Source organism: Marmota monax, unplaced genomic scaffold (genome assembly GCF_021218885.2).
Source record: "Marmota monax isolate L192 unplaced genomic scaffold, Marmota_monax_Labrador192_F-V1.1 WCK01_AAM20220418_F8-fsc00015, whole genome shotgun sequence".
Taxonomy (NCBI): domain Eukaryota; kingdom Metazoa; phylum Chordata; class Mammalia; order Rodentia; family Sciuridae; genus Marmota; species Marmota monax.
In genome coordinates, this window is record NW_026692194.1 from 11,697,401 (window position 1) to 11,724,229 (window position 26,829).

Consider the following 26,829-nt stretch of genomic DNA (forward strand, 5'->3'; position numbering starts at 1 on the left):
CAGTGTTCATCTAATATACATTCATATAATTAGGGTTATATAATTTCTACCACCTGCCATTTAGGGAAATGAGAAGGATAAGTCTGAGTTAATTAACATTTTCCTCTTCATAGTCAAAAATTATTACTTCATTGATCTCTAGAAAGGTGGACCTGAGTACCCTCATTATCATAAATAGTTTAACCAGCTCTTTTGATTCTATGGTTGTGAAATTAGGTTGTAGATCATTCTGTGTTCATTTTCAGAGCATAAGCTTAACTGGCTGTAATGAATGAATTGTACCCAAGGAAACAAAGGAAAAATATTTCAAGAACAAAGTTTCATAAAGACCTTTAAAAATCAGGAGGTCCTGCAGACGATTATTTGAATGCCAGAGGTCTTATTTATCAGTAGGTGCAGGTTCACAAACCCAGGAAGTACACTCACCAGGAATGGCTTGCAAATCAGGTTGAAGAGAAGAATGGCCATGTTATTTGAATGCTGTGCAAATTGAGTGGCAAATGCTTACTTGACCAAAATCCAGGTGTTTCAAATAGAGTTCAGGCAGGTGATTGATCAGGTCTGCAAAATTTTTTTTCAGAAATGGATGTAGATAAACCTCAATATTAATTGAAAAGAATGTTTTCATTTTCTGTTAGCCACCATTTACAGCAGGATAGATGGCTTTATTTTAAACCAAATTATAGAACAATGGAAGCATCCTCCATATTTCAATTTACGAATTTGCTATCGACATTCACTTTCAGCCACAAAAGAGAATTCTGTGATAAATAGAGCATCTTCCTTCTGTGCTTTCAAAAGATGCAAATTTTGCAAACCAAACAGAAGAGGGAGCTATCCATCTGGAAATTAACCAGTCCTTTCAAAATATTTCAAGTAAATATAGAATGATAGTCTATTATGATTAAGTTTAATGTAGTTTTGTGTTTTATAACAACACTATTAATTTTCTGGTGTGTTCAAAATGGGAAGAGAAGTGAAATAAAGGCAAAAAACATTGAGTTAATTTATGAAGAGGCAAAATATGCAAAGCTTTAAAAAGCCAACTAAAAATACACTCAAATTTTATGGTTTATCTCACATTTTCAGGAAAAATGTGGACCCAGAACACACACCTCAAAAGGCCAAAACCATATTCTGTCACCATACTTCTAATACTACCTTCCTATAGATCATGATTGTAATATGAAACTTTGCCTTTAAAATTAATAACATCTGGAAATAATGGCAAAAAGGAAAAAAGAAAAACTGTTGGGCTGCATCTGTCCTGAAAATGCTACTTAATAAGATTTACTTAAAATATTTGAAAGAAAAAAAAATGTTTTGTTCCCCAATTTGTAGCAACATCTGAAAGTTCATGAGGTTATGACCCCTCTTTAAGAAAGCATCTCCCACCACCTGCAAATACCCCAGGAAAAGCAGTTGGAAACAATAAAACACGTGCTAGTTAACGGTTGCCAGGGAAACGGTTCTGGTTCACCAATCAGAAGGCCTGCTCTTCCCAGTGGCTTTGTCCTAGGGAGACATGCGCCAGCTGTTAGTGAATAACCATTGTTATAGATCATCAGGAAATCACAGTCAGCAGGCAACCCAGCCCCACTGGAAGTTTATTTCTCATATTTGTTCATCACCAGGGCAATCCTCCACCTTTAAAACATCGCCTTAGGCCGGGTTAACTAAATAACACCCTTCACGGCAGGATTATTTAAAGGAGGCAAGTTGCAAAATGGTCTTTTTGCGCAGCAAACAGATTTCTACCTTTGATTCCAAGGGCATCATCCTCCTGTCCCCTTGGCTTTCCAGTGTCTATTACAGGGCAAATATCTGAAGGAAGCCGGGTTGGGTGCTGTTCCTCCTTTCCTTGATTGGCTACTCAGATACACACCCCCTACACTTCAGGCACCCAGAGCTTTCACACCACCCTCCAGGAACTCCCTGCTGGAGAGACCAATATGATTGGCAACTGAGGTGCTCTACAAAGGCATTTGCTGCAGCCATAAGGAGAGGGGCTGAGAAGACAAAGCTTTGGATCTCTTCCTACCAACATGCAGACTTCAACCTTCTGAACAGCCTCACTGTTACCAAAGTTAGACTTTTTCTAAATTTAAAATTACATAGATGGCTTTGACCTTTAAAGCTTAAAAACAGATGAATGATAGATAAACCTATCCAATCATCAGACATATTTTAAAAAATAGAGATAACTACATTTATATTTTTGGACCCTTGCGTTAGGAGATTAGAAGTCACCATTTGGCCTTAACAACAAATAAAAGGATGAACAAACAGAAATAGCAACAACTCTTCTTAGTCTGTCTGAAGATTGAGATGACAGAGCCTTGCCCCACTCCCCAAATTGGAGACAAGTAAATACAGAGAATCCCAATTTACTGGGGCAGAAACTTCCTTGAGAACCAGTGCTGGGTAGGAAAATCCAAACTCCAATTGCTACAGGATCAGTGTGGATAGGTCTGAGAGTTAAAAACTCCAGGGAGACCCAGTCATAGTAACCCCCCCACACATACACACCCAACACAAACACACCCAACACCTAACTATGGAAGAGCACAGATAAGGAGAATTGCATCTGACTGCTTTTCAGAAACCAAGCAAGCAGAGTAGTGTAGAATATATACATTGAGAGAGGAAAAATCCGATCTAAAATTCTGTACCAAGTGTATGAAATTATCCTTTCAAAAGTAATAAAGACTTTTTCCAAACAAAAATCAATAGAATCTGTTGCCAATAGATCTACCTTGAAAGAAATATTTAAAAGTTTTCCCAAGAGAAGAGAATGATATAGGTCAGAAACCCAGATGAAGGTAAAGAAAGGAAGAACATCATTAAAAGAATAATGGAAGTTAAAATAAAAGCTTTTTCTTATTAATTGATTTGATATATGTTTTCAAAATGTTAAACTGTGTTTAAATGTTAAAAATGATAGCAACTATGTATTCAGTTACATACACTGTGTTTCATTCATAAATGCCCACAAATAAACATATGCTTATGCATTCATAGGTAACAGCAATGACATATGTGACAGAATGAGGGAATTAGGAATATTTTATTATAAAGTACTTGCATTACTCATGAAGCTGTATAGCATGAATTGATTTGGATTAATTGCAAATGTATGTTATAAAACCTGGGGCAACTACTTTTTTGGGGGGGGGCAACTACTTTTTGGGGGGGGGCAACTACTTTTAAAAAATAAAAAAAATCATAATTGATATGCTAAGAAAGGAGCAAAAATTGAATAATATAAAATGCTTAAACTGTAAAAGAAGTGTGGAAGACAAAAATGGGAATGAAAAGCAAGGGCAACAAATAGAAACAATAGGATTGTTTTTAACAAATAGAAAACAGTAACGAATATGGTAGCTATTACTCCAACTATAACAATAATCACTTTAACCATCCATGGGCTATATACCATGGTATCTGTCTATAAATAACAGAGATCAAGAATGACCCACTATTTGTTATTGTCTGCAGGAGCCCCTATTTAAATATAAAAATACATAGATTAAAAGTGAGTGTATGGCAAAAGATATTTTATGCTAACATTAATCAAAAGAAAATGCAACTGGTTATACCAATTTTAGACAAAACAGGCTTCAGAGTAGGGGTGTTATTTGAAATAAAGAGGGGTATAACATGATGATAAGCCTCCAAAAGGAATAAATAATAATAATTAGCATGTATATATATAACAAGAAAGTGCCAAAATATCTGAGAAAAAAAGCTGATAGACTGAAAAGTGAAATAGATGAACCAATCCACTGTTACTGTTGGAGAGTTTCATACTTCTTTATTAGTAATGGACAGAAAATCAGTAAGGATATAGATGAGCTCAGACAATTTATTCAATGATAATAATGCATCCTTCTGGGGCTTACTTGGAACGTTCACCAAAACAGACCATTCTGGACAAAAGAGCATACCTTAAAAGCTTTAAAGAATAGAAATCAGAACAATGTATACCATCTTGCCACAGAGAATCAAACTAAAAATCAGCAATAGAAAGATAGTGGCAGGAAAAAAATGGTATTAAACATACTTCTAAGTAAACTATGAGTCAAAAAATGAATCCTCTGGGAAATTAAAAACATTTCAAAATCAATAGAAATGAAAATACAACTTATCATGCTTAGGATGAGAGTGGAAATGTAGCTCAGTGGTAGAGTGCTTGCCTAGCACGCTCAAGGTCCTGCATTGAGTCCTCAGTACTGGGGCGGGGTGGAAAGGGAGAGGCAGGATGAGTCAAAGCAGCACATAGAGGGAAATTTATAGCATTAAATACATATGTTAGAAAAAAAGAAATACTTAAAATCAATAATCTAAGTTCCAATTTAGCAAACTATAAAAGAAAATAAATTAAATCCAAAGTAAGCAAAAGAAAAGAAATAATAAAAAGTAGAGATGAAATCAGTGTAATTGAAAACCAGAAATTAGTAGAAAATTTCAAAAAACCAAAAGTTGGTTCTATGAAAAGACCAATAAAATCGATCAATCTGTAGATAGGCTAAGGGAAAAAATAAGATTAAGATATCAAATATAAGGACTAAAATCAGAAATAAGAGACATCATTAGAGATACCATGGGCATTAAAAGAATAATAAAGGAATATTATGGATAATTATGTACCCACAAAATTTAATAATCTAAATGAAATGGACCAATTCTTTTAAAGAGACAACCTGCCAAAACTCACACAAGAAGAAAGAGACAATTGGAATAACTTGTATCTATCCATGATATTGGCCAAAAATTAAAAAACAGTAAGCAAAGAACCCACATGGGTTCACTGGTGGCTTCTATCAAACATTTAAGGAAAACATTTTACCAATTCTCTGAAATTTCTTGCAGAAAATAGATGAATAGGTAATATTCCCTAGATTTCTTGCAGAAAATAGATGAATAGGTAATATCTTAATACCAAAACAAAAAGAGAAGTTTCAAGAAAGGAAAACTACAAATTATTACTTCTCAACAAAGTATTAGCAAAATCAAGTTCAACCATATATAAAAATAATTATACTCCATAACCAACTGGGATTTATCCCAGGTATGCCAGGCAGGTTCAACATTTGAAAATTCATTTACATAATATATCATATCAACAAGCTAAAGAATAAAAATCACATGATTATATTAATGAATTCAGAAAAAAAAATTAGACAAAATTCAATATTCATTCATGGTAAAAACTCTGCAAACTAGGAAGAAAGGAATTTCTTCAACTTTATAAAGAACATCTACAAAATACCCATAGTTAACATCATATTTAATGAGAAGAAACTTGGAAATTTCCTACAAAGAATAGGGAATAAGACAAGAATGTCCTTTTTCACCACCTCTTTTCAACACTGTATTAGAAGTCATAGCTAATGCAATAAAACAAGAAAAATAAATAGAAGATATACACATTTAGAGCAAGAAATAATACTGGCTTATGAAAGAACATCTATCTAGAAAGCCTGAAAGAATCAAAGAAACTCCTAGAACCAGCAATTGTAGCAAATTTTCAGGATATAAGATTAATAAATAAAAGCAAATCACTTTCCTATACACCAGTAATGAACAATGAAATTTGACATTAAAAATACATTACATTTACATAAGCACCCCCAATAATGAAATACGTAGGGAAAATTTTAACCAAAGATGTACAAGATCTACATGAGAAAACTATAAAATTCTGATAAAAGTTATCAAGGAACAACTAAGTAAATGGAAAGATGTAACATTTTCATGAACAAAAAGATTCAATATTGTCAAGATATCAGTTCTTCTTAACTTGAACTATGAGTCAACACAGTCCCAGTTTTAGATATAACACCACAGCTATGACTCATGAGCGAAATAACTGATAAGCTGGACTTAATCAAAATTTAAAACTTTGGCTCTTAAAAAAAAGATGTCAAGACACATTAGATTGGGTAGAGAGAAGTGATGGGGGGGGAGGAGAGGGGAAGCGGGGAATGGAAGGACTGCAGAATATAATAGACATTATTATTGCTGTGGATATATACATGACTGCATGACCAATGTAATTCTGCAACCTGTACACTCAGAAAAATGAGAAATTATACCATCTGATTTAAATGTATGATATGTCAAGATCATTGTACTGTCATTTGTAACTAATTAAAACAAATAAAAAAAGAAGAAGATGTCAAATGATTAAGAAGATAAGCCACAGACTAGGAGAAAATACTTGTAAAAGACCATCTGATAAAGGACTGTTATCAAAAATACAGAGAGAACTTTTAAACTCCATAGTAAGAAAATTAACCCAATTAAAAATGGGCAAAGGTTCTGAATAGACACTTCACGAAAGAAGATATGGTAAGTAGCATATAATAGATATTCAGTATCATATGTCATTAGGCAATTGCAAATTAAAACAACATCATACTCCTAGTAGAAGTGCCAAACTCCAGAACACTGAAAATATCAAATGCTGGCAAGGATTTGGAGCACAAGAACTCATTGTTGATGAGAAAGCAAAACTGTACATATACTTTGGAAGAGAATTTTTCAATTTCTTACAAAACTAAACATACTTGTAGTACATAGTACAGCAGTCATAGTCCTTGCTATTTACCCAAAGGCGCTAGAAACATGTCCACACACACACAAAAAATCTATACTCAGGTGTTAATACAAGCTTTGTTCATAATTGCCAAACTTGAAAGTAGCCAATATGTCTTTCAGTAGATGAATGGATAAATAAACTGTGATATATCAAGACAAAGGAAATTATTGGTCATTAAAAAGAAATGATCTGCCAAGCCATGAAAAGAAGTGGAAGAAACCCAAGTACATATTATTAAGCAAAAGAAGGCAATCTGAAATGACTATATATACTACTGCATGATTCCAATAATATTACACTGGGGAAAAGGCAAAATTATGAAGACAGTAAAAAGATCAATGGTTGCCAGGAGCTATAGAGGGAGTAGGAGTGAATAGGCAGAGCACAGAGGATTTTTAAGGCAGTGAAACTATTCTGTATAAGACTATAGTGTTAGATATATATCATTATGTATTTGTCAAAAAACCTACATAAAATGCCAAAAATGAACTCTAATGAAAACTATGGATTTGGGATAATGATTTATAATTGTAGGTTCATCGATTGGAACCACTGGTAGGTGCTGTCAATAGTGGGGGAAGTTGTACATTTGTAGGGAGAAGGTATACAGGTACTCTGCACTTTCTACTCTATTTTGCTGTGAATCAAAAACTGCTCTCAATGATTTTTTAAGAGACTTCTTAAATCCACATTTTCGAAATTTAGGTTTAAGAGATCTTGGTTGGGGCTTGGATATCATAAATCTAAGATATTTCCAATGTTCAACCAGGGTTAAGAATCACTGGGCAGATCTTGGCCTGATCTTTCAAAAATGAATGTATGCTGTCTAATTTTTTCAGACCTTTAGTCTCTGCTAGGAATAATCTTACAAATTTATTTGTATGAATATGCCAATAGCCGACAATGCTTACATAACAGGTATTTATGTTTATGAAGTGATATTTATTTACCCATGTGCTTAAATGAACAGGAGCCCTATATTATGGGCTGCCTGTTTCTAAACAGCCTAGTTACAGAGGCAACCAAAATGTTGAGGCTGTTCCAGAGCTGTGCTTCATCCACGCCTCACATGAAGCAAAGAAATAATCAAGATAAAAAATCAGGGACAGGGCGACTATGATTCCATTATTCACAGTTCAGTTTCCCTTCAAGGGAACAAGTAATAACTTGGACCAGGCCCTGCTAACACATGTAAAACAAAAAGCGTGATTTGAGAAAATTAATAATGGCATAAGAAGCCTTGTCTTCCTTACATAACCAAGGTGTACTGCTCCCATCCCTTGGAGCTTAGAAGAAGAGACTGAAAATCATGGAATTCCCAGAAGAAGCTCCTCCTCTCTTCATAACCCAGAAGGAAGTAGTTCTCTATTTTTAAAGGATGGAAATGTTCTCCCTTGAAGCCCAGATGTTTTCTATCTTTGTAAGTTGCAATTACTTCAACACATGATTTTAGCTCCACTCAAATCAGATCAGGGCCACCTGTTATATCCTCTACACACTTATGAGAGATTTAATGTTAAGTTTGTATTTATGGTTTATTTAGAAAAGTCAGAATGCAATTGAGAGGACACTTTTAAAGTAATTTTGAGGTCCAAAGATGTGTATAGGGTAGATTAACAGATAATCAAGACACTGTGTTGGGTAAACATAATCAAACCTAATTTTGGGATTCACTGCTACATAAATTTGGAATATAACCCAGAACTAAAAAAGCTCATCTGAAATACAGCTATATGCCTAAAAGACAATATAATATCATACAACTTTTATAAAATTATTAATTCCATGACTAAGCCAAATATTATGAAAAATGTTCATTATAGTGTACTTTACTATAAGACTAATTTTTTTTCCCCAAGTGCTTTCCCTTTCCCTCCTTTTTTCTCTTTCCCAATTGGATTGCTTTACTGATGTCCCTTTTCTATTACTGTAATTTTAATTAATGTACACACACACACACACACACACACACGGGATTCATTGTGGTATTTATATATAAACATAGCATAACAGTAGATTTCATTCCCCAGTACTTCCCCATACCCTTCCCTCCTCCATCCCTCTTCATTATTCCAATGGTCTTCCTTCTATTTTCATGAGATCCCTGCTCCCTTGTGCACGTGTGCATTTCCACATACGAGAAAACCTTTGACTGTTGACTTTGAGTCGGCATATTTCACTTAGCATAATGTTCTCCAATTCCATCCATTTACCTGAAAATAATTTCTTTTAAAATAAAATAATAAAATAATTTCTTTTAAAATAAAAATAATTTTGTTTCATAAAATAATTTATGACAGAGTAAAACTTTTTTGTGTATATATACCATATATGTATATGTATATGTAAATTGGCTATAGTGAACGACACTGCTATAAATATTTGTATACTTGTATCACTACAGTGTGCTTATTTTTAGATCTTTTGGATAAGCATCAAGGAGTGAAATTGCTGGATCATATGGTGGGTCCTAGTCTATTGAGAAATCTCCATACTGCTTTCCAAAGTGGTTGTGCTAATTTGCATTCCCACTGAAAATGTATAAGTGAACCATTTCCCCCTCATCCTCACCAGCAATGATTGTTCTTTGTATTTTTGATGATTGTCATTCTAACTGGAGTGAGATAAAATCTCAGTGCATTTGCCTGATTGCTAAGGATATTGAGTTGTTTTTTTTTTTTTTCATACATTTGTTGGCCATTTGGATCTCTTCTTTTGAGAAATGTTTCTTTAGATCTTTTGCCTATTTATTGAGTGTTATTACTTTTCTCAGTGTTAAGTTTTTTGAGTTCTTTATATATTCTGGATATCAATTCCCTGTTGGAAGAATTTCTGGGAAAGATTTTTCCATTCTATAGGCTGTCTCTTCATGCTTTTATTTCCTTTGCTGTGCAGAAGCTTCTAAATATGATGGCACCTCACTTATTAATTCTTGGTTATATTTCTTGAGTTTTAGAAACCTTATTAAAGAAGTCAGCAGTGCCTGTGTCAATATGTTGGACTGTTATCCTTTTTTTTTTTTTTTTTTTTAGGAGTTTCAATGTTTCTGATGTAATTTCTAGGTCATTGATCCATTTTGAGTAGATTTTTGTGCAGGGTGAGCACCATTTGTTTAACAAGCTATCTTTTCTCCAAAGTATGTTTTTGGCACCTCTGTCAAGTATCAGATGACTATATCTATGGGAATTTGTCTGTGTATCTTCTATTGTATTCCATTGGTCTTCATATCTATTTTATGCATGCCAATACCATGCTGTTCTGTTACTCTGTAGCATAATTTGAGATCAGGTATTGCGATGCCTCTAGTATCACTCTTCTTGCTCAGGATTGCTTTGGCTGTTATGGGTCTTTTACTCTTCCTTATAAATTTTAAGAGTATATTTTATTCTGTGAAGACTGTTACTAATATTTTGATGGGGATTGCATTGAATCTGTAGACTGCTTTTGGTAATATGCCTATTTTGACAATTTTAATTCTGCCTATCCATGAACATGGGAAGTCCTTCCATCTTGGTGTTATATAATTTTCATTTTAAAGGTTTTTCACCTCCTTAGATTTATTCTCACTTTTTTACACTATTGTAAATGGAGTAGTTTTCTTGATTTCTTTCTCAGCAGATTCATCATTGAAATATAGGAAAGCTATTGATTTTTGTATGTTGATCTTATATTGTGCAACTTTGCTAAATTTGTTTATCAGATCTCCAAGTCTTCTATGGGAATTTTGGCTTATTAGGTGGAAGACAGATGAGAAATGAAAAGTGAGAAGCATACCTCCTCATTCTACTCATCTCTTATGATTATTTAGGAATTATTGTAGATTAAGGAAGACATGCAAAGTCTAATATGTAGATAAAGTTGCTTGAGACTCAAGACTCATGGATATGAGTTTCCCCATCCTATTTTAACCATACTGTTACAAATTATATTGGTTGTAGTTTGGAGAAGCTTCACTTTCCCCCTTTTCCTTCATTCTCCATGGAGATGAGTGGCAGAATTAGAGTGTACATCAGTGTTAAACTCCTATCTGAATCCCAACTATAATTCCAACTTCCATCTATTTCAATCTTGAATAAACATTAGATTTTACAAATCTAACAGGACAAGAAAGATCACTGTAAAACAAAGACAAATTATTTTCCCTCCTAAATACAATTTTCAAAGTGGCAGACTAGAAAATCTCTGCAGGCAAATGTGATGTCACTGAAGAAATCACACACTTACCCGTAGAGATTCTTTGGTCTGGCAGCTTCGAGCATCGAACCATTTCATCAACTGTGCTTTCCTGCATGTGTTTCTTTGACTTGGAATAAATATTATAGCCATATAACTAAGGGATAACTAATTTATTGAATTTGGGATTCATCTAAACTAAGAAGAGAACATGCTTCATGATAGCTGGGTCTCACCAGTGAAATTGTAAAATACAAAGGTTGTTTGTGATATGCTTAAAGTTAGTAGTGATCAAAGTGTGACTCCTCCAATTGGCATCATCAGCATCACCTGGGAACCATTTAGAAATGCAGTTTCTTAAACACACCCAGGCCTCCAAAATGGGACCTTCCAAGTAGACCCAGCAACCTGTATTCTAACAAGATCTCCAGGTAATGCAGCTTCATGCTCAAGTTTGCAACCACTGGCTTAAAAAAAAAAAAAAAAAGATTAAAACTGGAACACTGAACTCAAGAGATCCTCTGATGTTAAATAGTGTATGAATAAAATCAGACAAAAATAATATATGTTCATAAAGATATTGTTGTCCAGAATGCATTTCTTTTCTAAAGTGATGATCTTAATGATAAGCATAAGCATTAACAATGGAAAGAAACATCTTCCTTTAACTCTTATTTTGCCAATGAAATTTCAGAGCTCTGCTTATTTCCTTAGAAACAAAGAGTTAAGAAATCTTATTTAGGAGGAGAAAACGTTTTCATGTTTGGGAGGATTAAAAGGGTACTGACATCATTCAAATCATGAGCCATAATTCTTATTAGATTTTATTGCTACATTCTTCACACAGCTTTGGAAAGTTATTCCTAAGAGCACAAAATATGCACTTAGACTGCACACAGAGAAGGAACATGCTCTCACAATGAAATTATTTTAGGTTGGCCCAATAATACTTGAAAGGCTCAAGACTTATTCTCTATGTAATGTATCTTGGCAAAATAAGTGATGACTTTATATAAATTTGTCTCTTTCAACATCCTTTAAAATTTTCCCTCTAAATAGTTAAATTTGGTTACAAATGATCTAATTTATGTATCTTAAGAAAAAATTTTCCCTTTTGAATATTATAAAAATCTCAGGGTAAAAAATAAATCTGGCATTTAATTTAATTTTTTATAAAAATTTCAGAGTAAAAAGTATTTAAAAATATAATCAAATCTGCCATTTAATGACTACATAAATGAGTCTTATACAAAACTACATAATTGAATCTTATACATCAGATTGTAATATCTGAAAGATTGGTATGCCTGTTAACCAATAACTTCTGGTGGCATGTTAAAAATTTATCTTCAGTTTTATTCTTAATGAATTCATTTTGATTATTTCTGGACCATCCCAATTTCCCATGATGTGATGGAACAAAATTTTAACATTCAAAAATTGAATTAGATCACACAGAAAACGTCAACTGACTCAGATGGTAATAATGAGGTTTGGCTCATTCATTGAAAAGTGAGAGCCCAACTATGTCCAGAATGTACAAAGACAATGCTTGAGATCGGCAAGATGTTTTAAACTCTTTAAATGACCTGAAGGAAGTACTTTTACTTAGATAAGGATTAAAAGGTTCTCTAAATATCCCACTCCTTTACTTTTATTGGAATTAAATCAGTTCAATTTCAGTGCAGTTGCTGATCAAAAGCTCCAATTGACAATCTTAAATGCCTTTGATAATAAAAGAAAACAGTTATTAACCAATGTATTTCAATTTGATATACAAAATCTTTAAAACATGGGATTTCACTGGAAGAAACAATAGAAAGTAATACTAGGAACTTTAAATCCTCCCAGGCAGGAGAGGGTTATAGCTACCTGATCCACTACTAATGGCCATAACAGCATGAAGCACTGCATATATATTATCTAATTTCATTTTCTCACAAATCTAGTAAAGTTATTATTGACAGTTCTAGTCTATAAACAAAGAAATTGAACTTAGACATAAATGGGAAGGAAAGAAATGACCTGAATCTACACAACCCAATATCTGGGATTAAAAAGGTAAGAGGAATAAGCATGGAACCCAGGAACCATGGTTTAAATACTGGATTCCTCAACTTAAACTAAGCCTCTCTGCATTAAATTTCTACATCTTCAAGACAAGCAAAGTGTTCTCTTTCCTGTTTACTTCCCATGACTGGAAAAAAATGCTTGTCAATGATAGAACTGGAAAGATGTAGGATGTTGTTATTATGTTTGGGAGACACTAGACAAACTTTGGGGATGGCTTGGTTTCCAGCTACTATTTGTTGCCACCCCAGACTGCATCCATAGATACAGAAACTGCAAGAGAAAGAATGTTGATAGAAGGTGGAGGGAGTGATCACTTGTCTCCTTCCATGTCTCCGAAGGACACTGGCCTTCTGTCTTTGAGCTGCCTTGTTCCCAGGCCCAGCCAGGCTGCCTGGTTCAAACCCTAATGATCCTAAGAACATCAACCCTGAGGGCAAGCACACAGCTTCTCTTGAAACACTGTGCCAGATGAGTCCACATGGTCTCTCCTCTTCTGACTGGGTGACAGTTTTCTCCTCTTCTTTCAAGGGATGTCAAGGTTTTCAATAAATGTATAACTAAAATACTCCAATGTCCAAGGGTCTACGCAAAAGTAAAGCTGGGTTACCTCATGCCACCTCTCAGGGACCTGAAATTCCTAACTGGCCACAATCTTGACAAGACAGTTTAGAAGATCCACCATTCATAGAATTGTAACATTCAGATCTGGAAAGGAAATTAGTGACCACTTATTCCAATTCAATTACTTAATGATCGCTGGTTTTGTGGTAGGCATTTTCTGCACAGTTCCATTTTGTTCGAATAACAACCTTGTATGAAGTTTGACTGTTAATGGGCCCATTTTGCAGATGAAAAAAATCTGAAACTCCTGTAGGTATGCTTAGGTCCTTGAACCATGTCTACTTGATCCCAAAGCCCATAATCTCAACTACTGCCCAAAGATAAAGTGGCCGTAGGTCATACAACTAATTAATGGTAAACCTGAAAGTAGGTCTCAGTTTTCTTTGTACCACATCTCACTTATTTCTGAAGAATTTACTTGAATTGCCTGTATTCTTATAAAAGGTGCTCTACAGCATTATTCACTTTGTCATAGCCAAGTAGTGGATCTGAAAGCAAACCTGCTCAATTATAATCAGCTGGCTAAAGTGGACATCTAGGAAGGTTCTTATGAATTCTAAATTTATTTATACCTTAATTAACCCTAATGGCTAAATGCTAAAATCACCCATTTCTAATGCTGAGGACACAGCAAACTATAAATTTCATACATTCTTATGAAATAGATGCCTCGTCCCTTCCAAAGATCTCTGGCAATTTTAAAAAATTAAGACAAAACAAATCATCAATGTATTTGTGACAATGCAGGGATCATATGGGGAGTTCATAAAACCAGATTTGGTTTAGCACTTATAAACAGGTAAATGCTCTCTATTTATTATTCATTGTCAAAGTTATACATTACATGTAAATTCTGTCTTCTGTAAACTTTCAACAGAAGGCTCCATTAAGAATATGAGAGTCTGCAGAAAAGCAGACAAATGCCTGGCAAATGCTTTTTATTTTCTATCTTATTGATCACTCATCATCAGTAGATCCATGGAGAACCCTTTTCAGTTCACAAATTGACTATCTATCTATCAAAATAAAATATGTGTTTGATGAAATTTGATTTGCTGAAAGGTATGGTTAATTGCTACACTAAGTTGTAATATTGATTCCTTGACACAAAAGAAAGTACAAAGGAAGTTTTTTGGAGTGTCTTTGGCTCAACATTTTTTTCTCCTCAATCTCTTGCTTCTTACTTTCTTTCCCTCCTTCTATCTCTGCAAAACTCAGAACTGTGTTTTGTTGTTAGGAAGAAGGGAGGTAAAGGGCAGAAGAATTTCTGCTGGGGTGTAAAACATCATTACTAATACACACAGAATATTCCGTCTCTCAAGGCTCCAACCAGGAACTCCAAGTCATTATTTCTTTGCACAGGTTATTACTTTAAGGAGATCATCATGAATTATATATTTTAAAAGTAACTTATCACCATTGTCATTATCAAAAAATATTTGTAGAGCACACAATGTGTTTGGAACAGTGCCAAAAGCTGTATATTCTTGAAGGCTTTAAACAACACATTCCTTTAAAAAAAAAATGGGAATTCCTCTTTGAACTTCCATTTTCAACCCTCTTGGATTTGGAAGGTGCATTAAAATTATCCTTTATTTCAGGTTTTAATGATATGCTGATTTTCCTATCTCACTTTTATGGAATTTTATGGATTTCAATGTTTTCTCCAACAAGTTATTTTTTAGAACAAGCCCTCTTTTCTCACTCATGCATAAAATGTCCTAACTGTTCACATTTGACTTTAAATATCTTTGTGGGAAGGACACAAATTCATTTAAGAAACCAAACATGTGAAAACTCTGAGTAGTAAATATTTATAAAGATGGTAATGTTCTCTTTCTTGACCTGTGTGGTGGTTACATGGGTGTGTTCACTTTATGATAATTCATCAGAACTGTACACTTGTGATTCCTGCATTTTCCTCTAAGGGTATTTACCTCAATAAAATAACTTTAAAATATGTATTTTTGAAGAATCTTATCCTAGCATCTTCTCCCCAAACATATACAAGCCCACAATTGCCCAAGTTTTTCTCCCCCTCCAAGGACCCTCCCTGCTCACCCTGTAAACTAATTCTTCAACCTGATAAAGTGGTTTTAGAGACCTTAGGCATCAGATATTCTATTCTCTCATGGGCTTTCTGCCCTCTGATTTTTTTTTTTTTTTTTTTTTTTTTTTGGTACTGGGGATTGAACTCAGGAGCACTCGATCACTGAGCCACATCCCCAGCCCTATTCTGTATTTGACTTAGAGGCAGGGTCTCACTGAGTTGTGTAGGGCCTCGCCATTGCTGAGGCTGGCTTTGAACTCACAATCCTCCTGCCTCAGCCTCCCGAGCCCCTGGGATTACATGCGTGCACTACCATGCCCAGTGGGCTTTCTTCACTCTATGGGCCCCTGTCCTCTCTCATAGGTCCTGAACTTCCCTTAATATCTCCAATGAAGTAGAGAATGTTCCTCTCATTTCTTCCTCGCAGCACTATCTCTAGCCACTCTTGCTGCTACCCCACAAATCTCCAAGTGTCCTTTCACAGGTGGCTTTCTCAGACCCCTCTTCACAAAGTACTCTTACAATTTAAAAATGGCTTTGCCTCCTGATTTCTCTCCCTTTCCCCTTTCCTCACCATATTTCTGGAACTTTTGTTTCTGAAACATGGGTCCCATGTTGCTTTGGAACTCCCTGGGAAAGTACTGCTATGAGACATTCTCCCATATACATTTGTTCTTTAAGAATTTTTCTGATAGTGTTGTTATCAAGATCAATTAAGGTGATGTACAGAAAATTCTTCATCCAAACCCAGGCACATAGTAGACACTCATTTAATAGCAATTTTTGATATTGTTAATCGTTGTAGTATAGTTTCATAACAAACACTATTACGCATTTATATAAATAGTCTTATTTAAACCCCTAGCAATCCTATGATATAGATTTGAGATCTCATTCTAAAATGAGGAAACGGAGCTTTTATAGGGAGTTGAACATTTTTGCTGGGTCACTGACCAAGTGGATGCATTTGCTTCTAAATAACCACCTTCTTGCAGGATGCGAATCCTGCCAGATTGTGGCATGGCACTCAACCCCTCAATAAGAAGTCACCACCAGTCCCATTCGGCACTGTGAGAACTCCAGCCAACATCTCAAACCTGGTCCTTGCTCCGAGGAGCTGATAATGGGTAAGTCAACCCTTTTGCAACCTTTGTTCAGCATTCTGTCATTGAGACTTAAGGGTTTGTCAGCTTCAACTGTCTAATTATCTTCTATTCTTTTGTGTTTGTTGCTTTTAGTTTCTCTTCCATTCTCCCAAACCAAGTATCCACTTAGAAAGCTGGAAGTTTCTTCTTAGAAACTTCTCTGTTGCAAGAATCTTCAGAAGCCTGGATTCTGAACAGTCTCGCCTAAAAATTTCTAGAATTAACTTCCTTTCTTCTATGACTGTCGGTGTGCTCTATCAAAGAAGGTAGGTCCAAGATGATCCAATTACTCGAACAACAAAACTATTGAGCCAGATCCAGGGCTCATGTCCCTGGAGTTAGTCGGTGCTATCTCTAGTCTTCAAAAGAGAAACTTCAAATATTCTTTCTTTTTTAAGAAAGGGAAGGTGGCATACGCCCGGTGTTAAGATTTGTAACCCAAATGTACATAGGCAACCCCTGACTATTTTAATAGCAATTAATTTCTAATTACTTAAGTCATTATTGCTATACCTTCCACTTTTGGAGACAGCAACAAATCCCTTGTAGTAGGGCCGGCTTCTTTTTATAGCTTTGAAGAAGCTTAAACTAAAGAAGGATAAAGTTTATCCCATGGAGTCCATCCTTTGTATCAATAGCACTTAGGCTTTGTTGTTAATTGTGACCACCCTTCAGAATGTGGAAAACACGCCAATGGGAAGCTTAGCTTCATGGCAGTTCTGCTTTGGCCTTGGGCTGGACACCCACTTATGCACAGTATGACTCAAACTCCCTTCTTGTAACGCCTTATCTCTAGACACCATTCTCCATGAATCCCTTTCTTTATTCGTAATCATTTCTAATCCTCATGCTCCTCTGTCTGACCTTCTCTTCCCACAAAAATCCAGAAAGTATGCACTTAATAAACAAACAGATCCATTGACAAAGATAGATGTATTCAGGGAAGCTTTACCAAAATTCAACTTCAAACTGGTATTTAATAAAATTCCAGCCAAAATGCTCATTTGTAACTCTAGCCAACTATTTTATTGAAACCAACTTGAAGCCAAACATTTTCTGAATGCCTACAAGGCTACAAAAATAATAAATAATGTTTGGCTCTCTTTCAAACCTTGGAGGATTCAGTCTCGATCACAGAAAGAACAAGAAGACAAGGTAAAAGGAAATAGACCTGAGAAAGGTTATGGCTTGGCTAGTGACCCCCCAACCAGAAATCAAACAGTAGTTCATTTGGAGAGCTTTCAGGCATTCAATACAACTGCTAGGAAATCAGGATACAGAAAAGAAACATTGATTGGGTTCTTATGAGTCCTCTTATATACCAGCACTTTTCCAATTGACTTTTGTAGATTCCCTGCCTTTAAGTTAATTTCCAAAAAAGGGGATGTTTAAGACAACTGAATGTGACAAAATTAGTAAAATTCCAGTATTTATATGTGTTTGAACATTCAAGGACTTGAGATGTTTCAGAATTTAGTCCTGAAGACTAAGGGAGGATTAGAGTTCTAAACAACTTGCCTCAGATGACATAGTGCTCAAGTCCATAAAAAAGAAAAAAACTAAATTGTAAATATAGTTTGTATCAACTGTAGATACCACTGGGTTGTGAGAAAACATAGAAATCATGCAAATTCAGAAGCAAATACAGAGATAGGGACATCTCTTGATACACACCCTAGTATACCCTGATACATCAGTAACTTGAGCAAGGTTAAAAAGTGGATCTGAAAAACTTCTAGAAAAAAAAAAAAACAAGAAAGAAGACACAAGCATAAAAAATACAAGCACAACTTGGATATTTTTTCTAATATCTAGAGGTTAAAAATTTGAATTGTAATATAAAAAGTTTGATTTTAATATAAAAGTAATTGAGTTAACCAAAGCACATGGTAACAAAATTAATTTAGTGTTTATTGAAGATCATGTATCAAATTTTGTACTAGTGGAATGTTTTTACATATATCACACTCAGTTCTTAAAAATCTAATGCACAAGTATTAACACAGCAACTGAGGTTCAAAAAACTAAAACAATTTGTCTTACAGCCCACAGCTAGTAACTGGTAGAACCAGGAATCACAAGTCCACCTCCTTCCAAAGCTCATGTGCTTCACTCCACAGTCAAGCTAACAGCAGGAAGAATAAACCTTCCAAGTTTTCACAAGGTATTCAGATAGTTCTGGCTTTGAAAAAATAACACCAGTCTTCAGAGAAATATTAAAATTGTCACCATCTGAACAGATTCAATGACTAGATAGAAATTTCTTTCTTTATGGCACTCAAATACAAATCTCTGACATCACAAATTCATACATTTCTATGCTCACCAAGAGATCAATAAAAGTATCTTACCAGGAATTTGGTAGTATCCCAAGAATATTTGAAAAAAAAAAATGTATAGACAGTGTTAGAAACAGCTTACCCCTTGATATTCTATTGTTATTATTTTTCCAGTTTATCTGTTCAATGGATATTCTATCACATTAGCATAGCTTTGTTATCAAAACTGCTTTGTATCAATGTCTTCCTTTTTTTTTCTTAAACACCCATAATAGCAACCTACCAAGACAGTAGACAAGATAGCAAAGTATGCCCCTGTCCTTCCCTCAGCAGTGTGGACATGACATGTGGGTATGGATTCACGCCTGCTGTCTCATCTTCTTCACCAACAACTAATACAGAATTTCGATTTCCATTCGCAATCTCCTTTTTCTAATGCTTTCCAGTGAAAGAAATAACTACATCTCTATTCATGCCTCCTCTTTCTTTTTTATTGGAACATTATAATTTTGCAAAGCAGTTGGGTTCATTTTGACAAAACACACATGCATGAAATTTGATTTCAGTCTCTATTCTCCTCCTCTCTTCCCTCTTCCCTCCCACTATTCTCCTTCCTCTAATCTACTGATCTTCCTTTCACTTATTTATTTATTTTTGATGGGTTATTTCTACTTATACATAAAGATGAAATTTCCTGTGGCATATTTTTTATGCACATAAAGTGATTTTGTTAAATTCATTCTGAATTTCCTCCCCTTTCTTTTTCCTCCTCTTTCCCTCTCAATCTCCTTCTACTCAACTATCTTCCCTATGTCTGTATGATACCCAACACCCCTGCTCCTCTTTTCCCCTTACTTCACTCTAGCCTCCACATATGAGAGAAAACATTTTTGACCCCTGGTTTTCTGATTCTTGCTTATTTCACTTAGCATGATACTCTCTAGTCCATCCATTTACTGGCAAATGCCATAATTTCATTTTTCTTTATGGTTTAGTAATATATATTTACATTATTTAGTAATATATATATAATATTTTCCTAATTCATTTATGTATTGACTGATTCCATAATTTGGTTATTGTGCATTGTGCTGCTATTTACACTAAGGTGTCTTTATCACTATATAGCATTCTGATTTTAGTTCTTTTAGATAAACACCAAGGAGTGGGATAGCTAGGTCCAATGGTGCTTTCATTGCTAGTTTTTTGAGGAATCTTCATGCTGCTTTACAGACACTTTTCAATGCTCAGCTTTTTAGAGAGAAAGGAAAATCAAATTTGATGCTAAAAGAAAAGGAAAAAACAATATTATTTATGTTGCTTTGAAATTGGGTCTGATTTATCCTACAAACTTAAAAGAAAAAAACGGGCCTTTGGTTTTTGTTGTTGTTGTTGTTGTTTGTTTGTTTGTTTTTTAATTAGGATAGAATCTTCTGCTTATTTTTGATCCTGAGTGATTTGATTTCTAAAAGTAAGCTTAAGCTATGTTTTAACTATAAATCTGAAACTATATTTTAACTCCTCACTGTGGTCTCTGAGATTATGCTTTTACTTAGGAGTTCACATGAAGAACAAGATTACATTTACTTATTCTTCCTCAATTATTTTATAACTTTATATTTAACTGAACTTTTTTCATGGTGTCATTTTTCTAGCTCGGCAAATTTTCATTATCCTCATTCTGTCAAGTTTTGGTTATTTAAGGACAAGTTATGAGCTAGAGTCTTTAATTCTTTGTCTCGGCAAACATTTGATTTAGTTCAACAAATTTTTATTGAGCACTTATTAAGTATCAGATGCTATACTCAGAATTATATAGGTGAGAATATGAAGATAAATAAGCATGGTCCCTACATATAGAAGTTCACAGTCTAATCAAAGCAACAACATGTGAGAAGACATCATTGTGTATATCAAATGCCAAAATGGATAGACTACAAATTGAATGGGATTCCCAAGAAAGGAGACAGGAAAAAGGAGACACTGTCTGCTACTTTTCAATGTGTGTCCATCACACAGGTGTACATGTGTGTTATGGGAAGGAAAGGGGAAGATGAAACCATGCCAAGTATAAACAAAGGCATGATACAGATCACAGGATTCTTGGAACTCCAAAGAATTTGTTTTGGCTGGAGTCTACAACATAGGAGAAGAAATGGTCTGGTTTGAAATCAAGCTAGAAAGAAAGGCAGGGGAGAATCCCCACTGAAGTGCGAATCCCAGCCCCCAAACCAGACCTACTCAATCAAAACAAGGAAATGGGTCCTGAGGATCTGTATTTGTATCAAGTCCCTCTGCTGCTTCTTATGTTTACTGAAGTTGAGCAACCTGAGGCAGATGGTGGAGAACCTCTGAAGGAATTTCGTCTTCCTTTCATGATCATTATTCCTACCATTAATCAGCCCCACCCACCGGATTTAAGGAGCTGAGGCTCAGGGTCCAATCTCACTTAGCCATAATAAAGCAGCACAGGCAAAAGGGGTGAATGTGGAAGCTACAGTCTATAAAAGGTAAGGGGCCAGACCTCCATTGTCGCACCTGCCCATTTGGTGAGTATATAGTCATTACTTCTCTTTTTGCTTATGTTAATGCTAGTTTTCTTGCCTGAGGAAGTGTCTTAGAGGGTTTGGCTTTGGTATTTCCAAATTCTTTATAAAGCTTGGGTAAAAAATGGCTTTTCAGTGATCAGTTTTACAATTCACCTGTACTCCTGCTTGATTATGTTTCTTATTATGTAATGATCAGAGCAGATCCTTTCTAAATACAAAGATGATACTTTTATGACATAACATGCAATGGTGCTTATGCCAGAAATCTGTGAAAATAAGTTTTAATTCAGCAAGAGAAGTAATAGCTTGGTAATGTCTCATCAAGAAAAATGCAGGAAGACATTTGAGATGTCAGTGTCCGTTCATCGCCTGGGATACTTAGTGAATGAAGCCATTTTTCTACATAAGGTGTCCATGTCCCTCTGCTCACATGATTTTTCTTGCAGGTCCAACCTGGATGGCTGTGAGTTGGCTTAATCTCAGCTGGCAACTGTGAGATGTTCATTCAGTCCCTCACAGTGGTCTCTGGGATTATGCTAAACAGAGCAATTTCCTTGCCCTCCTGGATCCAAAGATTTGCATGGCAGCCAAAATTAGAGTCCCAAATTTCTACTTCATGACCAAGAAAGAGGAAAAAAGCTGTGATGTTACTGTTTTATGCTCAACCTCTTTTAATCTTACTTTGGTCTTTTTCTGAAGTGCTGTTGTGCTGGAAAGGAAACCAGCCTTGGGAATTAATTTGCCTTTATTGGATTTGCTTGCTACTTACAGTGCTTCTTCAATGCTACTTACTTAAAAAAAAAAAAAAAAAAAAAAAAAACCTGCAGCCAAGTGAGTTTGGATTTTAGAAGCTGAACCCAAAATGTTTTCCCTGTGAAAGCTCTTCCCACTTTCTGTGGGTACTACTCTATCAAATTCCTAGCGATCCAAAAGGGGATGATCTCCTGCCAGGGCCTCCTGAATCTTCAACTCCCCAGATTATCACATGTAATCACTCTTCCTCGTTCCTCTTGTGAATGTTTCACATTTGACTGTCCTAATTAATACTAGAATTTAAAATTAACTGTGGCTTAGGCTGAGTTGCCACAAGAGTTTTGAGCCATATCCAGCTCCACTTCTTGTTGACCCTGGAACAGGTATAAACCCCTTTTTCTGTACAAAGAATGAGAATAAATGTAATTTCTCAGGATGGAAAATTCAAGGCCAGTTCTCTTCCTCATTCACCCAGGAACACCAAAGAAATCAAATGAACCAAATTTATGATGAAATATATGATTAACTTTTATAACAAAATGATTAAAGATGCTATTCGAAGGTCTTGATGGACATGTAGCTCCTTGGGTACCCTCAGGAAGAGATGTCTGAATTGTCTCCTTCTGATTAAATTACATTTCTGTGTCAAGGCAGATTAGTATGACCCACTAAATTTTCTTACCAGAAATTAAGGTTGAATAGAAGGAGGTCAGTGTGAGAACGAGTTATTCCCAGATGAACAGGACAAATACTGAACTATAAGCCAGGAAATAACTTACCTCTGTTAAGGAAAGGGCTTTGTGTTAATCTTCATGGTTCATTAAGCTTTTTCAAGTTCCTGAAACTGCCTAAATGCTGTCTACATCCTTCTGCTCCGTGAAATAACCATTTTTCCCAAAATGTTAACAAATTCTCAACTCAAATTCTCAGTGACAACTTTTCAAAAATAAAAAAATGAACATAATTCAACAGCATAAGACGTATTTGCAAAATATGTGCAAATATGTTTTTTAAGTAAGTAAGTAGCATTGAAGAAGCACTGTAAGTAGCAAGCAAATCCAATATGTTTCAAGAACCACAGTTTTTGCCAGGCTTGTGCACACTGTAAGCGTGTTGTTACTGCCTGCAGGTGCTGGCAGCTTAGAAGTACTAGAAGAGCCTTTGAAAATGCCAATGTGAAAGGCTGCACCATAGATTGATTAAAGCAGAATGCCTGGAGGTAGAGATCTGAGCATCACTATTAAGAGATATCTCAGGGAATGTAATATGCAGTCAGGAGTAAGACCCACTGTGTTTGAGCCCAAGGAGGCAAAGTGGTGGAGTACAGTAAGAAAAAGGCTGGTAAGAAATGGGGTTGGAGCAGATAACTGGGTGGACCACAGCAAAGATTTGGGGTTTCAACGTGAATGACTTGAGAAACAACCAGAGAGTTTTTCATTAGAGTAGTAACCTGATTTGTTTATCAATAACATAGATTTCTCAGAACCTAATGATTTATAAACTCTAAATAAAAAATAACGGTGAATTTCAAATAACTTTCTTGCACTGTAACTTTAGAAATATAGTCCACATCATAGACAGGTTCCAACCAAGAAAAGCTAATGAAAGAACAAGAATGAAACTGGCTCAAGAATCAAGAAGCCAACTCTTTTTATGACTTATGAGCTGTCTTTTCAACCAAATAGACACTAATGTTTTGTTGTTGTTGTTGTTTTTAAGTTTAAAAATTTCAGAATCACATTCTGGAAGTAATTAGCATCAAAATAAGTAAAGTATTTGGCATATCTGTCAAGCAGATATTCAAAATATTGTTTTTAAGATTGGATTAGTTTATGCCAGTTGTCACTGAGGATAAAGTACAATTGAGTTTCCAAACATCTATAGTAAGGCTCTGTCTTGCTTGCTGTCTAAGAACTTGTTAGGATTCTGGGAACAAGTCCTCAATATTCTAGCTCATCATCTTAATCACCAGCACCTACAGCACAGCACCTGTTAGCCCTTCTCTACCTGAACAATGAAGACTATGCAAGTCAGGGAAGCAGCAGAGGCAGCCTTTTATCCAGAGCAAAAAGAACCTATTGCCAGACTGAAGACCTGAACCTTGGATGTCTGCTGAATTTGTGATCCTGAGCTGTAAACCTAGATTCTATTTTGCCCAGTACAGGTGGTCATAATCTGATCATCCTTTAGCCTGTGTGTGCACCTGTCTGATGATGGATCCCCAACTCACTGAAGTTCTGAGTGTTGTTCATCTCAGACCTCACCTCTAAACCTGAACTTGCCTTTGCCCTTAGAGTTCACAGTGGCCACATGCCTCCCACAGCCCTTGGCTATTTGGAGCCCCATGAAAGGGGCATCCCAAGCCTATACCTTTTCATGCTGCCTGTGCCCTGACCCAAAGTCCCATCATGTACTGCACATCATTCTGGGGATCTAAAGCATGTACTGAATGTTCCCTAAGCATTCCTGGATTCCTGCATAAGTAGAGACTTGATCCTCAGGTGTACATACCACCACCAGAGTGTCAGAAATCCAGAGGTCAATTGTTTCTCCCAATATCCTGATTTTCCATGCTACTGGACAGTTCACAAACTTAGAAAAGGTCACCTGAGCTCATTCCTCTGGACATCTCTTGGCTAAAATTTCCTTAATACTATAAATCAAAATTCTAGTCCTGGCCTAAAAACACCAATATGACTTCCACCCACATCAGACAGCTAGTGCTAGCAGCTCAGCTGACTCAGGAGGTGATACCATCCCTTCAGTTGCTGCAGGGCCCTTGAACTGTGAGGAAACTCTTCCCTGAGAGCAGATTTCACTCTATTCTTGAACAAGTTAGTTAGATGGCCCCCTTCTGCCTTCAAAGGACTTAATTTTCCTCTGCCTATGAATGTATGCAGTAAACTATATGAGCAGGCTTCAGCTAGGCCAACAAGAGTCCCATCTGTTACCAAGAAGGCTTGTGAAGTCTCTGACAGAGTCAAAGCAGCCAGAGACATCTCAACAGCAACCCCTATAAAGTCTGCAAAGTAGGTTGAGGCTTGCAATGTCTGTGTTCTGTGCAAATCCAGACCAGAACTGTTACCTTCCTCCTTGCTATCCACTTAGGGGATGAACAGTTATTGAATGCCCATAAAAGTCCCATTTTTATCTTCCTTTGGCAATGCCAATCCCACAAAATAAATCAAAATCAAGACAATGGCAAAACAAAAATGGCTTATGTTTTCAAGTGGTTGTTGCAAGATTGCCATGAATCTAAAGCTTCCCATCTTATCTAAGCCAGAACTGTCAATCATTAAGTTAAAGTGAGATAGAGAAACTTCTCCTGGTCAAGATTCAATCCTGTATCCGCTAGAGTCCCTCAGGTTTGGTAACTCTGCCAAGTACCCATTCTTGTGCATCATCCTTTAAGTCCAGACTTCAAAATAACCACACTCCTTTGGGGATAATGGCATTATTTAATTTTTATTCTTAAAACCTGCTGCACTCATATCCCACACCCTAATGAATACTATGACCTGGAAAAAGCAGGAATGGGGAAGGTGCAGAGCTCAGCTTAACTAAGAAGAAATCTAGCTCTAAGTTCCTTTACCCATAAAATACAGCTGGTTTTCATTTTCCATTCAACTAGTTCTTAGGGGTTGGAGTGCACCTTCACATCAAAGCACTTGCCTAGTTTGTGCAAGGCCCTGGGTTCCATCCCTAGTTCCCCAAAAAATGAAATGAAGGGAAGGGGAGGGAATGGAAGGAAAAAGAAAAATACTTAATGCCAGTGAGGTCCCAGGCTCCTTTCTGGGAATGGAACCATAAACTATCTAGAGTATAAGTGAGGCAGGCATTTGAAAAATGATCAGGAATTTGGGGAATCAGCAAGATTCTGATCAACTCAAGGAATAGATGAGATTGCCCTATGGCTTGTCACCTGGCATGGATATAACAGGAGGAGCTTTCCGGAAAAACTCAACTCCTAAAAGGGTGATTCTCTACTTTTCAGTTCTTTTACAGACACCTCAATTCCTGGGAGATGCCCTTCAGCCTATACAGTACTCCAAAGATTGCTCAAAGCTCTGACCTAGACTTCTTGTTTCTGTTTTATGGTGGCCAATCTCTGAGTTGTCTTCCCTTACTATCATTTTGCACTGTCTACAGGCACACTTACTGTATTTCCAAACTCAAGTCATGAATTAGCTGATCAGAGAACAGCAGAGTTTCTATTCTATGATTTTTCTGTGGTGAAAAGAAATGAAAACAAGTAGTGGCAAATGTACTCCTAAAAGACCTATAGTAACATAGTAAAGTTCAATAAACAGCCTTCCTGAACTATGATACATTACTAGGACTTGAACTTCACTTGGTGATTAAATCTGGCTGTTTCTCCCCCAGATCATCATGCTCATTTATCAAGGTCCTGTTCAAGGTCACTTGGTTCCAATAACCCAGATACTCCCTAACTAACTTAGGGCAATGGTTCTCAAATTGTGGTTCCTGGACCACACCCTCAGGCAACTTCTTTAAAATATCAGTTTGGGGCCAGGTGTAGTGATGCACACCTATAATCCCAGCAGCTCTGGAGGCTGAGTCA

At 35.9% G+C, this 26,829-nt stretch overlaps 1 long non-coding RNA gene across 2 annotated transcripts in view; it reads left to right on the forward strand.

The window, feature by feature from the left end:
• LOC124078678 (uncharacterized) overlaps positions 1 to 26,829 on the forward strand; it is a 47,640-nt gene that overhangs the window by 12,159 nt on the left and 8,652 nt on the right. For both annotated transcript variants that reach the window (XR_006847011.2, XR_009225046.1), the window contains exons 3-4: positions 16,517 to 16,648; positions 16,760 to 16,932. This is a non-coding gene — a long non-coding RNA (uncharacterized LOC124078678). The remainder of the gene's footprint in view (positions 1 to 16,516; positions 16,649 to 16,759; positions 16,933 to 26,829) is intronic.